Below are 18,180 nucleotides of genomic sequence, written 5' to 3'. Positions count from 1 at the left end.
TATATTGAGAAGATGGGTTACTCTAACATTTTCAGCAGTCCTCCGGATTTAACGATACTCAATTCTCAATGAGTATGTTCCTCTTCCGTTGTTCACCAATTCCATAGTTATGTGTAGTTCAAGACCGACATAGTGATACATTGATTGATCCAATAGTGAATTGTGAGATAATTGTCATTTTACCATGTGCAGTGTGCAATATTTGTTCCCCCTTTCCTTTCTCTTCCTTCTGTACCCCCTTATTATTTGGTTAAAAACTTTGAAATAAAAATCTAATGTTAAAAAAAAAAAAAAAAGAAAACAAGATAATAATATAACTCATCACTGGTAAACTTAACTAATATTTGATCGTGCACATTCACATAAAAAATCACGGTATATGAGAGCGTAGCAGCATTCATTATTGCAAAATACATACTAACTGGAATGTGAGCTGCAGGAGACAATTACTATAGAGACACTATAAGGGGTATTCAATGCCCTGACAGCGAGCAGTGACATCAGAGTATTGAACGTTTCCACCTCGCTGTTCCCATTCGGCGAGGTGGAAATGGCGAGTAAGGCCATCAAAACGGCAGGGCTCATGACAAAATGCAGTGGACGTGCTGCATTTGCCGCGAACCTCGCCGTTTAAGGCATACTTGCCTACTTTTGAAAACTGGTTTCAGGGAGATTATAGTTGTTGATAGAATTTTGCACAGTGCCCTTTTGAGGGGGTGTGTCATTCTCCACCCAAAGGGTGTGTCTTCATATATATGGAGAGATTGTGAAAAGAGATCATGAACGTGGCACCTAGAAGCGTGGGTGTGCACTGCTACATCTGAGAGGAATCTTTTAAAATGACTTATATACAAATGTAGATGAGCCCCAACGCAGTTAGAAAAAGCCTACTATACTTGCTAATGTGCTGAGAAATGGTGCGGATGATTCAATGTAAATCTATTTATCTCTCATTTATTTTTCCCCAAAAAAATGTAACAGTGTAATGTGGGCTAGGTGAAATGAGGGAGATTTCTAGACTAATGAGGGAGAGAGGGATATTGCTGTTATTTCAGGGAGTCAGGGCTGGCGCTACCCGCTCAGCAGAGGATGCAAAGGAGGGAGGCGCCAGCCTGGAGAGCAGTGGCGTAACTAGAATTTTTTCTCAAAAAAGAGAGAGAGAAAGTCAGTCGCACTGGTTAATGATATGAACAGTGTGTTAACCAAATGGACCCTCCTTGTAATGAGTGTAATTCTGCAACTATTACAGGTAAGTATTGAGGGTGTGCTACCTAAGGCATGGAATTTTACAGGAAAAGAAGACAGGAAGAATGCCTTTTGTTGGTGCACCTAAGAACGATTGGACTCATAATACATAACTTTTAATAGATCCATATATAAAATTTCTGCGAAATATAAAACCAAAACATACAACAATCACAAAAAATAAAAAGGGGAGGACATTCCCCTTACTCAGTGTGACCCCCTGATCACCACAACCCCAATGTTTTGATAGGTACTAATGATAATAATAAAGGAGTGGGTATTCTCCTATGATAGCGGTTATGTTGGTCAAAAATATCAGCCTACTTATAGGGAGATAGTAGGTGGAATGAGGGTGAGGCACGCACCTATTGAGGACAGTCCTCAAGTAGTGCTGCCCTCAACCTAAATGTCCACTAATGTTTCACAGGTGTTTGAAGGGCTGGTGAACCCAATCCTAAAGGTGTGTAATCACAGATTAGCCTTTTACACAGGTAAGTAATGGAGGAGTAGATATTCTCCTGTATACGGCGTAATGACAAAGGTCTCTGTAAATCAATTTGACATGATACAGATACTATCTCATGCAATCTCATGCAGTTAGGAAGTAATAAGTGGGGGTGAGGCACGCACCTATTGAGGACAATCCTCTAATAGTGCTGCCCTCAGCCCAGGTAACCGTTACCGCTAACAAGTGCTGCCGGCTGGTGAACCAAATTGGAGGTGTGCAGGGATGCACTTGCCTCGTTCAATCAGCTCGTCCTGACCGCGCTAAGTCTGGCGCCAGACTAGCGTGTCAGTCGTCGGGCAGGACCGCTCACAGTTTGTGCGCAGCAATACAGGTAAATTTCAACATTGCAAGTGGGGAGGGGAAGAGGGGGTTTTAAACACACTGAGTGTGTCAAGACGGTCAGCGTACGCTTCGCAGTGAACACTTCCTCAGGACCAATTTTTTCTCCCCCCCCCCCTGCAAAAAAATGTCAGGTCCCCCCCCCCCATTAAGCAAAAAAAAAATATTCCTTAAATCAGCAAGGCAGCGCGGCACCCACAGCAGCAGCGCACCCACCGAGAGGGAACAAACACCCAGTACACGGGCCAGCGTGGCACCCGCAGCAGCAGTGCACAGAGAGGAAACAAACACCCCCGCAGAAGCAGCGCACCGAGAGGGAACAGGTACAGGGGGCAGCACAACACCCACAGCAGTAGCGCACTGAGAAGGAACACCCAGTGCAGGAGGTAGCACGGCACCTGCAGCAGCAGCGCACCCACTGAAGGGCATAGTATACTCAGACGCGCACAGCAGCCAAAACCTCACACACGGACAGCGCAGGTACACAATAAACAGTACCTGCGCTGCTTTTATGCATCCAGAAGGAGAGCATCCTGCTCTCTACAATGAGCAGTGAGAAAGGAGCCGAGGAGCGGCGGCCGGCAACGGTAAAGGGGGAGCGGCAGGCAAGGTGGCAGGGGAGCTCTCTGGCTGTCTGGACACGAGAGGACTCTCAGTGACCCGCCCCATGGGCAGTTCATGGGGCGAGTCACTGAGCGTCCTCACGCAGATAGCCAGATAGAGAAGTCTGCGTGTTTTATTGGCAGCTGCTGCAGACTTCTCTCACTCTGGACTTCTTCTGGCACGCTGTCTGGAAGCCTAGCACCGTGGTCCTGCGCCCCAGCGGCGCCTGCTCCCCCCCTTGCGCTGCGGAGTGGTAGTTACGCCACTGCTGGAGAGGCACTCTCCCTGCTTTTGCTATCCTGCTGCTGCCAGCTGGCGTTGTGCCTGACAGTCTCCAGTATAAAACAGTCAGCAGCACCGGGATCCTGAAGCGCTCTGCGGCTCCTTTACTGTATGTCAGGTCACTTTGGCTCCCTCCGCCCTCTCTCCTCCCCTCTTCCCTTCGGAATCCCGGGTCCTTCACTTGAAAGGGTGCACCTGCTGCAGCGGCGGCTTGCAGCAGTAGATTTCAGTCACTGCAATCTTCTGATGCCGCCCTTGTATTGGGAGCTCGGGCCTGCCAGAAGGTGACCCCGGCTGATGGCTCTCTGTGCATAACTGCAGCTCCCATCTCATATACATACATATATACACACACACACACACACACACACACACACACACACACACACACACACACACAGATTCTGCTCCCTGGGGACCATATTTGCCATGAGGCAGATTGCTCCAGGCACAGTGGAGGCAAAGCAGTGCACAACCCTCCAGATCCCGCCTGTATCAGAGCAGGTCCGCGGCTACATGCATTATGCTATAGCACTCAGGCAGCGGCAGGCAGGGTGGGGGCAGCTCCCTAGTGATCAAGTTCAATCCAGACATTCTATTGTCCTCTGTGGGCACTGACAGGCCCCGGATGCTGCTGGTCTAGCTGCTGTGCCCAAGTGCCTAATGACAAGATTCTGCCAGTCAGGTTGCCCCCTCTGTGTGTTCTCAAAGCAGATAGTGCTCCTGTCATTTCACTTTCTAGCTAGCGTCAGCATTGGCCCATTGCCCCCAGTACATCTCTGATGCATGGGGGCCTCCATCTGGCAGAAGCACTGGTGTTTCAAGTTACCCAGATTCGCAAAAACACCCTGGCATTAAGCATGAAACCCCTGACTTCAAGCAAGAAACCCGTAGCGACGAGCATGTAGGTAAGCAGAATTTATGTGGCATAATAGGCATTACGGCATGTGGTATTATATGGAATGGGTGTTACTGTGTGTGTGTGTGGTATAATATGTAATAGGTATTATATGTGTGGCATAACGAGCATTATGGCATGTGGTATCATATATATATTGGGTGTGCAATATGTGGAATAGGCATTATATTGTACATTTTTGGTGGGTGTCTTCCACGTGCACAGTCCTGTTTTTAGTTTGTCTGGCTCCTACACTTTCATCCTGGTCTGGTTCCTAGATTTATATAAAAAAAGGAGGGTAGGCAACTATGGTTTAAGGCAGGGGTTCCCAAACTTTTTTGAATCACGGCACCCTAGAGCATCAAAATGTTTTCAAGGCACCTCTAGGTCAAATATTTCTTATTGAGAAATTCAGTTAAAGATATAAAAGTAAGTACATTGTGTTTATATGTCACAGTTATCTGGTTGTCCACATATGTTATGATTGGCAGCCACTAGCACTGCTTTTGCCTATTACATTGCACATAACTAATATGAATTACATAGTTACATAGTAGGTGAGGCTGAATAAAGACTTGCGTCCATCTAGTTCAACCTATGTTTATAGTAGCTTATCCCTTGTTGTATTGTATGTTCTGATATTTTAAAGACAGATTTTGTTAGTTATTCGTACCCATGGATGTTTTTAACCAATAAATGTTTATCCAACCTTATTTTAAACATATTTATAGTGTCTGCCGACACCACTTCTCCAGGAAGAGAGTTCCAAAGTTTGACTGCTCTGACTAAAGAAATTTTTTCTTATAGATGAACAAAAAATGTTTTCTTCTAATCTAAACTCGTGCCCTCACGTCCTAGATTCCTTTCTAGTAGAAAAAAGGGTGTTTGACAGTTCCTTATATTGGCCCCTAATATATTTATACATGTTGATCCTGGTCCACCAAGACAAGGCACCCCTGTAAGTGTCCTGAGGCACCCCAGAGTGCCTAGGCACACAGTTTGGGAACCACTGGTTTAAGGGGATTCTCGCCATCCTCTCACGGTAAGGATCTCTCCCTTTCATTGAATATGGCAAGGGGGTTTGACGTAACCCCCCCCCCCCCCTCACCGGCTCGCATTGAATACCGCCCTATAATTTATAAATCACAACTTAAGTAACCAGTAGTAGTGAAATAACACTACCTATTGCATCTATTCAAATAATATTCAACGACTGGCATCACAAAATTACCATAGCTTGCTAGCATGTGATGTGTTTATAAAAATAAAATAAACCAGAATGAATATACCTTGGTTTTGCGAGAGGGATACGGTCACTAGGTGGATAAGCATTAGGTCAACAAGCATTACGTCGAGCACTGAAGGTGGACACAAGCATTAGGTCAACATGGGTTAGGTTGACAGTCAAAAGATCGACATGGGGTTTTTCACTTTATATTTTTTTAGCTGACATGTGCCGACAGGCGGTGTTTCATGCCCTACCATCCACTAGGGCGTGGTGGGTGAATAAAATAGTGTACTGAGTGTAGCGAGGCACCGTGCCCGAATCATGGCGAGTGCATCGAGCCATGCGAGGGGATGCGGTGCACTTTTTTAGTGTCCATGTCGACTGTGTCGACATTCGGAAAAACGAAGAAAAAACCCATGTCGACATTTTGACTGTCGACCTTCCATACGTTGACCTAACCCATGTTGACCTGCAGTCATGTCAACTTTCAGTCATGTCGTCCTTCAGTGGTCGACCTAATTCTTGTAGCCCTAATGTCTGTCTATCCAATGATCCATACCCGTGTGAGAAACTATTAATGAAGAGTTTGTGTGATAAATACTTCAATACTTGAACAACTGACAGTCTGCTGATATTTATATTATACAGCATATAAAGGTACAAATTATATTACAATAAGATTTGCATGATCTGATATACAAAAATCTACAAATCAAATACAGTTTACATATTAATGGATACAATAAACACATGGATTGGTTTAAATCTTTATTATTTCCTCTTTCACATTGCAAATGCCAGGTCACCCTCGGCATATTTCTGGGTGTTTCTGTCAGGGGGCGGGGTAGAGCAGCGGCGAATCGTGTGGGGGAGGAGGCAGTACTGACTCTACTGTCTCCTCCATAGCAGTGAACGGGATCCGGGTCCCTTCAGACTTCCAAGCAATAAAAAAAAAAAAAATATGACAAAAAAAAAAAAAGCTTTTTTTCTGTGGAGGGAAGAGTGTGTCCCCTTTGAATTGGTTTCCCTTGGTTTTCTTTTAATTAAATTCATGCTTTTGAAACCATTGAACAGCACCTATTGTCATTGATATTTTTTTTTATCAAAACACAAGTAGAAAACATTCCTCTCTCCTTATTACTACTATCTGGAAAAATTACCCTGGTGCGGGAATCCTTCATCTCATACATCTCTCCAATACCTCTTTCAGACATACGCAAAAATCCCATGATTTTCCCCATAATTTAGCTGTCTAAAATCCCGATTCCTGTGCACCTGCAATTGACCCGGGATTTTTAAAAACCCGGGATTGTACCGGGTTTAAAAACTCGGGTGGTATTTTTGAAAGGGGTATAACTATCTCCCTCATCAGTAGAGACAGGATTGTATGCATTTGCATATGCATTTGCATATTTTGCCCATTCTCACTGGTTATTGCATATTTTACCTAAAATCTAGTGATGGTGCATATTTTAGGCCCAGCCCTCTTCCCACCCGCGAGTCACAGCACTGCTTAGCCCTGCTGCTGCTGGCCAGGTAGTGGTAGAGTGTGCAGGCTGGTGCAATATGTGCGCAGTGTGAGGAACCTTGGATGTACGCTATGTCTGACACTTCTCTAGGCTGCCAATCCATGTTGATAAAAGTCAGTCAGGGCAGATGCCATTACGTAGCTCCTGAACCTTTGCCTGCCTCTGGCCTGGGACTTTACACCAAGAGACAGACTTTTGCAGCAGAGGAGGCGGGCGGAAGGGTTGTGACATCACGCGGCGCGGAGGAAATGCCGTGTCACAGTGAGTATGCGGCACAGGGAGGAAACCTTCCACTGCGCCGCCCTCACACGCTATGCTGACATTTGATCCATCGGCACTGGAGATGAGGGTCCGTGCAGGGCCGGATTAACAATGGGCCTGATGGAGCTACAGCTCCAGGCCTACTCTCCAAATAGGCCCATTTTATAGCTGAGGGCCAGGGCTTTTCAACGAGCCCAGCCAAGTGTCGCTAGACCCCCGGGAACCGGAGATACCGCTAGGCAAACCTGGAACGTTTTCCCCATAAAATAACATGGGACCCGCTAAGGCATGCTGGGATGTGTAGTTTTACAACAGCTGGAGGGCCACTGTGTGGACATGCCTGGTATAGTGTGTATTTGAGCTCAATCCATGTGGCAAAATGTGCCTTAATCTGTGTGGCATAATGTGAATTTTGACTCATTCTGTGTACCATAGTTTGAATTTTGGCTCAATCGGTGTGAATTTTGTCTCATTCCATGTGGCATAATGTGTAAGAGGCAAGTACAGTATAAGGGGGTTACTATTGTGTTGCATCATTTGTATAAGGGGTATATGGTGTGGTAAACTTGACCACATAAAAGGTGCTGAAATGTTGTCTACCAAGTTTCTGATTTCAGTATTTTTTATGACTGGAGTGCCGTCTCACCCCGCAAGTATCTTAGGACATCGGCATCCTGCGGGTGCACCTTTTTAGGGCACCCGCCAAAATATCTCCCTGGATTTTTCTTATGCCAGCCCCCTGCCTTTTCCAGGCATATGTAATTAGTTGAAAGTATTTACACAAATAGAGACACACCCATGAGCAGACCACTCAAACAGAACACTGGTCACGCCCCCCACATTATTAGGTGCTGGCCACAACCACTATTATTGCGCATAATAGGCCCATGATAATTTTCAGCTCCAGGCCCGTTTAGACCTTAATCTGGCTCTGGGTCCGTGCAGTTGATGCATGAAGATTTTTGGACGCTGCAGTATGCTGTAGCAGCCAGCAGACTTGACATCTGCCGATGCTGTGGGCTTATTTTTGAGGTTTATTTGCAACTAATTGTATGCTGATTATTAAATAAATAAGTTAAAAATTACTTTTTTTATTATTTAATGTAGCATATTTTAACACTTTTCATGCATATTTTAAGCATTTTTTATGCATATTACAATCTTTTTTTGTTGCATATAATCCTGTCTCTACTCATCAGCAATGCAATGGGACTGTGCAATGATATTGCCTTTCCAGAGAACTTTCCCAAGGTAGGCTGTTTCACAAGGGTGTCACACACCTGCCCTTATGAAGGCACCCTGCTAAAACTACTGGGTGCCGCCCCAAACACAGGCCAATTGTCCAACGTAGGGGAAAGCTGCGTATTAACACTCACCACATGCCCCCTAGAGGTACATACCATCAAACCTTCCCAAATGACAACCTCCTCTTATAATGTCACCAGATTATCCTAAGGATTGCTGCAAGACTGAACTTTGCCCCAGTCTGCAAATCCCTACAGAGCCTGCTTAAAATCTAATGCATGGTCCCATTTAGGTTTGTTCACTAATTTACCAGTACACCATGGGCCTGATTCAGTACCGCTCGCTAATCCGCGGTCGTTCGGTGCTTGGAGAGCAGCTTAACGCCGCCCGCTGGGCGAATGAACACCCGCCTCCCGCCAATCCTCCCCGGAAGCATGTGAATGGATGTGTTCGCCGATCATCAAATGTTTTTTCCCCCATTTGCAAATATAAGTCAGTCTAAACGACTGTTATTTGGCTCGGAAATGTTCGAGAATGGGGCGGGTGCTGACATCATGTGACATCAGCCGCCCGTCCCATGCAGGCTTTGACCCATCTGCGTTCGCATGGGGGTGTCCAGCATTTTTCTGGGCGCACCCACCATTTTAGTGGGCACGCCCAGGAAACACTTGGAGTCCCCATGCACCGGCCCCCTGTGGTCCCCCTGCCTGCCCCTTTGTGCGAATGCTTCGGCGACTGTGATAGTTTCTGAAGGCATTTGTACAGTGACCCTGCACATGTGTAAATATTCGCTTATACGCATGCGCAGATCCGCACCATCGGTCCCCGGAGCGACTACGCCGGGGACCGACCACTAATGAATCAGGCCCCATGTTTCAGGGGCCTGATTCATTTCAGGGATATGTTAATGAACACACTCTGTTAAAGCAAGGCCAAAGTACAGGGATTTTGTTTGCAGACCCTAACTATGATGTGTCCTGTAATTCACTCATTAACAGGAACTGTGACACCTGGATTGTTTCAAGTGCAGATTACGATACTGGAAGAGATCTAGATGAAAGGCTAGAACATGCTGTCACGGTTCCCAGGGAAAAAGAGGCACCATTACAGCTGTTTTTTCTACTAGTTGTGCCTAGTAATAAGCAAAACAGGACTGCGTAAAATATCATTAGCTAACAATGAACAAAACGTTACAAAAAATCTGATTGCAGGGCTCTCTGATTTCACAGAGCAATTATCAGGTCTGAATAACCCCCAGGTCAAGTATAGTATCTGTAAAATATTTCTCCTGGCCTTAACGCCTATAAAAACCTGAGTGCATTTAACTATGTTTGCCCTAATCTAGACATAGTGGACCAAGAAAACTGTATCCATTTGATGTAGTGGTGCAGTTACAACCATACGAAACAGACAGAAAACATGGAAATGATAAGAATTCCACATGACTACTTCCCTAAAAACAAGGTGATATCTGATAAAGGAATGAGTTGTGGATAAAATATTTACAATAGTAATCAAATGAATAAATCTATCATTTAGAATGTCACTTTTATAATTGTGTCAGTGGGGTTTTTCTAGTTCACTCGTAAAGGCACAATCGCATTCTAATGGACAAAACCATATGCACTGCAGGTGGGGCTGATGTTACATGTGCAGAGAGAGTTAGATTTGGGCAGGGTTTGTACTTCAAACTGATATCTAATGCTGTGTACACACTTGTACAATCTGCATGAGATCCAGATGAGATTTTGACTATGTATACAATTTAGACTATCTGCGTACATTTAGACTATATAGTGCAGATCTGCACTATATACTGTAGTCTATAGGCCCCCATACATTAGTCCAACTTGTCCTAAGGACAAGTCGGACCTGATTTCCCCCTGCAGCTCCCCGGGAGGGGGACACACGATTTGGCACTTGATGTGCCAAGTTTTGTAAATGGTACATCGTGCGGACGCTGCGGGGGACACAGGCGGCAGTAACATAGAGCCGGGAGCTGTCAGTACTGGAAAAAAAAAAAAAAAAAACCATACAATGAATAGGCAGCCTGTGATGGGGGACACAGGCGGCAGTAACATAGAGCCGGGAGCTGTCAGTACTGGAAAAAAAAAAAAAAAAAACCATACAATGAATAGGCAGCCTGTGATTGGCTGAGCGCTCTCTCAGCCAATTGCTGACAGGCTGAGAGAGCACTCAGCCAATCACAGGCTGCCCATTCATTGTATGGGCTTTTTTTTTTCAGTGCTGACAGCTCCCGGCTCCCCCCGCCCGGCTCTATGTCACTGCCGCCTGTGTCCCCCACAGCGTCCGCACTACGAGCGGCGTGTCCCCCCCCCCCCCTACCCGGACGGAGCATGACAGCTCCCTGCTCCGGCTCCCCCTGCCGCCCCCCTCCCTCGCCGGCGTCCTCAGAGTCCCCATGGCTGCACATAAGATTTATCTTATGTGCAGCCGGTCCGACGTCCCAACTCTGACCCGGTGCACACGGGACCGCACATCGGGTCGGACCGGGTGTCAAAACCTGCGATTTGGTCCGATTTCACTGCCCGATCCATATGGATCGGGTGAAATCGGGGCCAAATCGCATAGTGTATGGCGGCCTTATGTATAGTCTATGCAGCCAAGACTTTCTGCATGAGATCCAGATGAGATTTTGACTATATAGTCAAAATCTCATCTGGATCTCATGCAGATTGTACAAGTGTGTACACACCATAAATTGCAGTGTAAAAATAAAGCAACCAGTGTTTACCCTGCACAGAAACAAAATAACTCACCAAAATCTAACTCTCTCTGCACCCGTTACATCAGCCCACCTACAGTGCATATGGATTTGTCAATTAGAGAGTGATTGTGGCTTTGCTAGTAACCAGAATAACCCCCAGTGTCTGCTGCTGCAACTGTCTTTTATTTACCAAGTATTTGTCCTAATTTGCATTTGTACTGTAAATAACTATTTTCTTGGCTTTTTTTTGTTATGTGGAGTGCAGTGAGTCATGCAAGGGGGCGCGGTACATGATGTCCATGTCGACCATGGATTTAAAAAGGCAATAATATAAAAAAATACAAAACATGTCTAGGTGTAATATCATTTCACCGTTAAGTCCATTATGTTAATAGAATGGCCAAAGATCTGGGTTACACCTAGAAACCCAGTAACTTTGGGATTTTGATAATGTAAAATCAATATTATATTTTATATATATATTTTAGCGCTTTTTTTTCCAACAAATATATATATATATTATTGAAAAAAACTATATTAAATCATATAATGTTAGCCAACCTGTGTTCCTAACATCTCATGTGTCCATCATCCGTTTATCTTATTATTTATTTCAACTTTCATTAAAATGTCTCATACCCCTTTCACACCAGAAAATGCAGGGACTTACCTGGGAATAATGTCCCTTGATGATGCAGGGACATTCCCGGGTTGGCCCCTTTCACACCGGGCTAGTCCTTGAATTTTCTGGTGTGAGGGGGCAGCCAGGGATTTAAGTAACAGGCCCGCCTATAGGCATTGTGTGCCCCCCCCCCAGCGTACCTGCTGATGCCTCCCCGCTCACGATTCATGCCCCCGTGACCCCTACTCCCACATTTCGTGGACCCCCACCCCCGCGACCCCCCATCCCGCGATTTGCGGACCCCCACGATCCACCCTCTCACTGGACCTCGCTGCCCGGACCCAGAACCCCGCCACCTGGACCTCACCGCCCGGATCCTTGGACCCTGCTGCCTGGACCCAGGAACCTGCTGTCCAGGTGGAAGCAAGCCGGGATGCCGGGTGAGTACCTTTCACACAGGCCTGTTTCCCGGGTTGGTACCGGGAGCAACCCTGCTATCTAGCAGGGTTGAATTCCCGGGAATTCAGGCTGGTGTGAAAGGCGTATTACTTACTTTCTTTACTTACCCCCAACACCTTTCATATTCTCCATCCTCCTTTAGCCCATCACTTTTAACTCCATCCTTCCAGCTCTGTCCTTCATTTCATTCCCTCATTCCATATACTCCCATTGCACCTCACTCCCTCCATCTTCCACCCTTGCACCTCACTCCCTCATACATCACAAAATTACTTTATCCAGGAGGGACAGAATTCATTAATTGACTGCCAACCAGGGCCTGATTAAAGGTTCCAGGTTCCCTCGGTCGATGCACATGTAGCTTCCCTTGTAATTCTGCTAAACACACGTGTATGGACGCTCAGGGACTCGCCAGTCATACTGCCCATGTGCATGTACTGAGGATTAAACAACTGTAGTGTTCATTCTAGCACCCGCCATATTTGAAATCCCATGCAGTTCCTCTTCCCTGCCTGGGGTGTCGCTGTCTGCTGTAGTGCTTCTAGCACAGTGTGGTCTGTATATCAGCACTGATATGCAAAACAGACCTGTGCTAGAAACACCAGAGCCGACAGCGACACCCCAGGCAGGGAAGAGGAGCTGCATGGGTTTTCAAATATGGCGGGTGCTAGAATGAACACTACAACTGTCATATAGGATATAATGAATGTGACATGTGAAGGAGACTTAGGGGCTCATTCCTGTGAGTTTGGCCCCATCCCGATATTTGTGGGACAGCGCATGGTATATTATGTTTGCAAATGGCTTTGAAGACTTGCATAATTGCTGAGCCCTTCGCAAAGATCGGGGTGGGCCGGGGCAGATGGGGATCACCCATGGAAACACCCAGCGTTTTATGGGCATGCTCATGGGGATGGGCCTTATTCTGGTTTACTCCTTCTGGCAAATTCCTTTTTAGATGGACAAAACCATATGCACTGCAGGTGGGGTAGATGTTACTTGTGAAGAGAGAATTAGATTTGGGTGGGGTTTTACTTCAAAGTGAGATCTATATTGCAGTGTAAAAATAAAGCAGTCAGTATTTTACCTGCACAGAAACAAAATAACTCACCCAAATCTAATTCTTTCTGCACATTTTACATCTACACCACCTGCAGTGCACATGGTTTTGTCCATCTAAGAAGGAATTTGCCAGAAGGAGTGAACCAGAATAACCCCATATAAACTAGTGTTCATTATAGCACCCTGCAGCTTTCAAAACCCATACAGTTCCTCTTTTCTGCCTGGGGTGTCGCTCTCTGCTGTGGAATCTCTATCACATTGTGGCCTGTATCTCAATACAGACCATACTGTACTAGAAGCACCAGACAGTGACACCCCAGGCGGGAAAGAGGAACTGCACCTGTTTTGTAAGGGGTGTGGATCATTAGGGTCGACAGTCAAAAGGATGACCACCAGTGGCGTATATAGCTTTTGGGCGCCCCCCCCCCGTTAAAGGGAGGGCGCCCACCCACGCACCCCGCCGCACCACACACCCACGCACCCCGCCGCACCAGCCCCCGCCCGCCCCGCCTCACCAACCCCCGCCTCGCCGCCCATGCAATCCCCCCCATCCCCCGCAGTCTTACCTACGCTCAGTACGCACTGGTCCCGGCTCCCTTCTTCTGCTATGAGGACCACCACAAAATGTCTGCCCCCATGCAACAGACAGTTTCAGAGAACTTTCTGCTACATGGGGGCAGACATTTTGTTGTGGTCCTCATAGCAGAAGAAGGGAGCCGGGACCAGCGCATACTGAAGACTGACAGGTAAAGACTGTGGGGGATGGCGGCGGGGCGGCTGGGTGTAACTATAGCACTGCAGCCCCCGGCACCCGCACAGCGCCCCCCCCCCCCCCCCCCCGCGGTCGCGGGGGCTGCGGTGCTATAGTTACGCCCCTGATGACCACTATTGTTGACAGGCAGACGATCCACACATGAAAAAGGTGAACATGCATTAGGTCAACATGGTCAATATGTCAACACCCGCAAATGTCGATATGGGAAGAGGCAGACATGCGTTTTTCATGATTTTTGTCTCTGTCAGCATAGGCCGACATGAACACCGTGATAGTGTACCACCTCCCCTCACCTGGCTCGCTGCGCTTGGCACACTATTATATTCTCGCTCTATGCCCACTGGGATGGTAAAGTATGAACAAGTTGTTTGCTTTTTAAATTATGAAAAACATGTCGACCTTTTTCCATGTTGACCTTCTGCTTAAGTTTTGCCCATGTCGACCTAATGCATTTCAACCTTTTTTGCCTGTAGACCTTTTGAATCTCGACCTAGACACTGTCGACTGAATGAATGCATACCTTTCATGGCATGGACAGCATCTTTTCACATGAAAGTAATGTGGAAGATCCAGTCCAGGTTACATGCTGCATGAAAGATCAGAAGATTTAACAAAAGATCCATAGGAACGCACAAGGGATCTTAAGAAAAATCTTTGGTAAAGATGTGCGCTTGCCTGAAATCTTTTGTTCAGGAAAGACAAAAGATTTGAAGGTTAATTTTTTACATCTTATGATTGCAGATCTTTCTAGTGTGTGGGCACCTTTAAGGTATTTTGTTTGACTGTAGATACAATATCCAGTAGGAGAGTGTGCAAATCATGTAAATCACATCACAACAGTATCAACTGTATCTCTTATCTACCTATTGTGGTACAGTACTAGTTAACTCTTGTGAGACATTTGCTGAAGCTGATACTGCTAATTTATGCTAATGACGCATCCAATGGACTGTCTGCTGATACAGAATGTCCTTCGGCTGAGGTTTAATCCATTGAAAAAGTTGCAACATCAATTAGATATCAGCTGCACCATTGGGTATAAAGCAATCCTATTGCTGCTCAGAATATTCAACAGTACATGGCCGCCAATTTCAGTGGGACTACGTTTTACAACACTGACATGCCCCCGACATGCCAACTGACTGCAACATCCCCAGGCACCAGTCACTGTCCATGCAATTCTGATATGCATCTATTGGCAGTAATCATTGTAATGCAAAAGCAGTATGTTTCACGGGACACATGCGCAGAATAAAGCACCAGACACTTGCGCCTAAAGTTTTATAGCGTGCACTGCTGAAATATGGCCTCTGTACTTCATTTTATTCCTGGGTACACCTCCTACTTACCACAGAAATGTCTGATTGTTATATGACATGGGGAGAGAAATGTTTTATTCATTTTGAGTCTGTGCTGTTGTATACCATTTATGTACTCTTTGTAGGTCAGAAGAATGCAGCTTTAGCGATATCTAAAGGTGTTTATACACTGGGCGATGTAATAAATGATATTGCTCATTTTGGTCCTTCTGAGCGATATTATTTATCAATGTGTATGCTCCAAATGACAAACAACGTGTGTCCCTGGGTCATTAATGAGACAGGGGTGAAATAGAAGCTTTGCGTTTTATTTTGACATTTCTATTAGGATGCCTGTAATAATTTGTGTGGTGATTTTGTTTCTGCACAATAGGATAGTCCTCAAGGTGCGTACACACGGGGTGATATATCGCCCGGCGATATATCGCTCCATGCCCCCTTTACATCGGCGACCAGAGATGGTCCCTGATGAAAAAAAAACTCTGCCGGGGGAGCCGCAGAGGTAATCAGCTGGTCGCAGGTGCAAGAGGACGTGTAATACATGTGAAGTTATCCACGTCCGCTCGCCACACTTCGGGCTCGGTGGCTCGCTGCACTCGCCACACTATACCCCTTTTCATACCCCCACTATCCACATCGTCATGGAGTGATTGTACAATGAAATCATCGTTTTGATCGCATCGCATGCGATCTGGTCGCATGCGATGCGATCAAAACTATGTAACAAGATTAAAATCGTGGGCGCCATGCTAGGAAACAAGTACCGAAATTACTGAGTAATTAGATACCCCTCTAACTATCAGACCCTCAAGCTTGAGGGGTTATTCAGGCCTGATCGCTAGTCTGCTAAATTGCGGAACCCGGCGATCAGGTGTACGCTGCCCAGCTAGAGTGAAATCAGTGTGTGCAGCCTGTGCGTAGTCCAGGCAGCTGAAGGCGGCGGACAGGGGCCAGAGCTGAGGTCACACGACTTCCCCTCGAGCACCTGGGCACACCTGTGTTTTCCCTGACATTCCCAGAAAACAGCCGGTTACCACCTCCCAATTGCCGACTTTCTGTCAATCAGCTTGCATACAGCCAGCAATAACAAAATGAGCAGGATTTTATTGCAGGATGGCCTCGCGCATGCGTGCTACGATCTGTACACATGTGCATCTTTTATCACCCAACCTGCAAATTCTCAGCCGTGCAATGAGGTCTGAATTACACCCCATGGCCACGACCCCTTCTGTCGGATAGGGTAAGAAATGCTTTGCTCCTGGACTTGCCTGGTAATTTATTATTGCAGTCACCTGTTTAACTAATTAATTGATAGGAAAAGTATTAAGAGGGAAGTCCAGAGGCACATCTTGTGCCTGATGGAAGGGGTCAATCGAAGGTCTGAGGTACTAAGCATTATTTCATGCACCCCAATGTGTGCAAGTTCAGCTGCCACCCTACACTTCCCATCATAAGCTACTAAAGCAGAATTTTAATACACATACACACACAAATTCAAAAAATAAGAAAATAATAAAGCAGGCAATCGTACATGCATCACATGACATTAGTCGTGTCATACATAGTGAACCAGAGTACTGTGAGCACACACACACACACACGTACGTGCATTGGCCATCCATAGCAGCAGGTGAATGTGAGCTGCCAGCCCGACCGTCAAGTTGGAAGCGCTGCGCTGGCAGAGGGACAGTCACTGGGCAGGCGCCAGCACATTGCAGCACAACCTAGCAACAAACTTGTGCCAAGCACAGCGGATCTTTTTTTGCATGTTTAAAACCGAGACTAAAGAAATGAAAAACTAACATCTGTTCTAAAGTGTAAATCGGCATTAGTAATGTCACTTCCCCGAGTACCCTAAATTCCGCTCCCCTCACATGTGCATACAGTAGGTATCAGACACTCACCCTTCAGTGTGGTCCTGCCGCTAGTAATCTGCTCCTCCTGAGATAGATAAGGTGAGTGTGACACACGCTCCTCACTGCAGAGTGTTGCAGGGGCTGGAGGAGGAGACAGGGCTGGGAAGTGCAGTAACCTCTCCCCATTCCACACAAAGCAGCCAGGTACCAAAGTCATAGCACATGGCTGCTGGATAATTACAGGTGCTGAAGTTCATCATACCCTACAGGCAGACACGAGAAAGTTACTATGTACAAACTAGTGGCCCATAATCCACCCTAGTGGAACTGCTCTATAGTACAAGTTCACACAGTACACCACACATTCTATAACTGCAGCACAGCTTGAGCACACTGCACACAGGTGTATGCTTTCGAAAACCACAGGATTATAATTCACGTAACCACACCTGCTATCAATTTTCCTCATTCCTTTCTTTTGAGGAATATTTAGTTTAATCAATTATTACATTGTTGTTGTTTTTTCCATAATTTATGTTACAATGATATTAGAAAATTGTGTTGTGAGAAATACCAATTGCCTGGTAAATTACCCTGGGTATCCCCATGATTAGCACAACCCCACATTATGCATACTACATAATTGAGGGGATATTGGGGGGAAAAATTGTGTAGAATAGGGATTTCAATTTCGGCCATATTGTGTGCACATACGGTATAAATCTGATTGCCATTAAAAAAGGTCAAACAAATCTGCAATGCAAATGACCCAATCTGTATTGTTTAGTCACTTCCTGATTGTGTCTATTCTTCTCCCTCCAGCCCCTTGCAGTGCAGCTTTTTTAATGCTGTGTACACACGGGGGCGATAGGGGCTGAAATCACTGGGAATATGGTCGCTGAGCGACCATATTGCCAGTGATTGGAGTGTGCACCAGCGATAAATCGCCGGGTGCGCGCTCCCGTTTTCAGCCCCTGAATGGTCGCTGGTCGGAGGAACATGCTCCTCCGACCAGCGACATCCCCTGCCTCTTCACCCAGCAGTGTTTAAATTTTCATCTGCGACCATCTCTGGTCGCAGATGAAAACGGGACACGGGGCAATATGATTGCTGAGCAATATATTGCCAGCGATCATATTGCCCCGTGTGTACGCACCTTAACAGTTTAGAAAGTATTTTGTAAACTTGACTTTTGAGTATCAGTACAGAGAATAAACAAAA

General features: G+C 46.1%; 1 protein-coding gene across 1 annotated transcript in view; it reads right to left on the bottom strand.

The window, feature by feature from the left end:
* GGT1 (gamma-glutamyltransferase 1) overlaps nt 1-17,142 on the bottom strand; it is a 99,993-nt gene extending 82,851 nt beyond the window's left edge. Inside the window, exon 1 of the mRNA XM_083148188.1 lies at nt 17,008-17,142. The gene's annotated coding sequence lies outside the window, so the exon portion shown is untranslated. The remainder of the gene's footprint in view (nt 1-17,007) is intronic.
* Between the last annotated feature and the right edge of the window lie 1,038 nt (nt 17,143-18,180).

Source organism: Crinia signifera, chromosome 1 (genome assembly GCF_055691185.1).
Source record: "Crinia signifera chromosome 1, ASM5569118v1, whole genome shotgun sequence".
NCBI lineage: Eukaryota > Metazoa > Chordata > Amphibia > Anura > Myobatrachidae > Crinia > Crinia signifera.
This window is presented reverse-complemented; position numbering and strand designations above follow the sequence as displayed.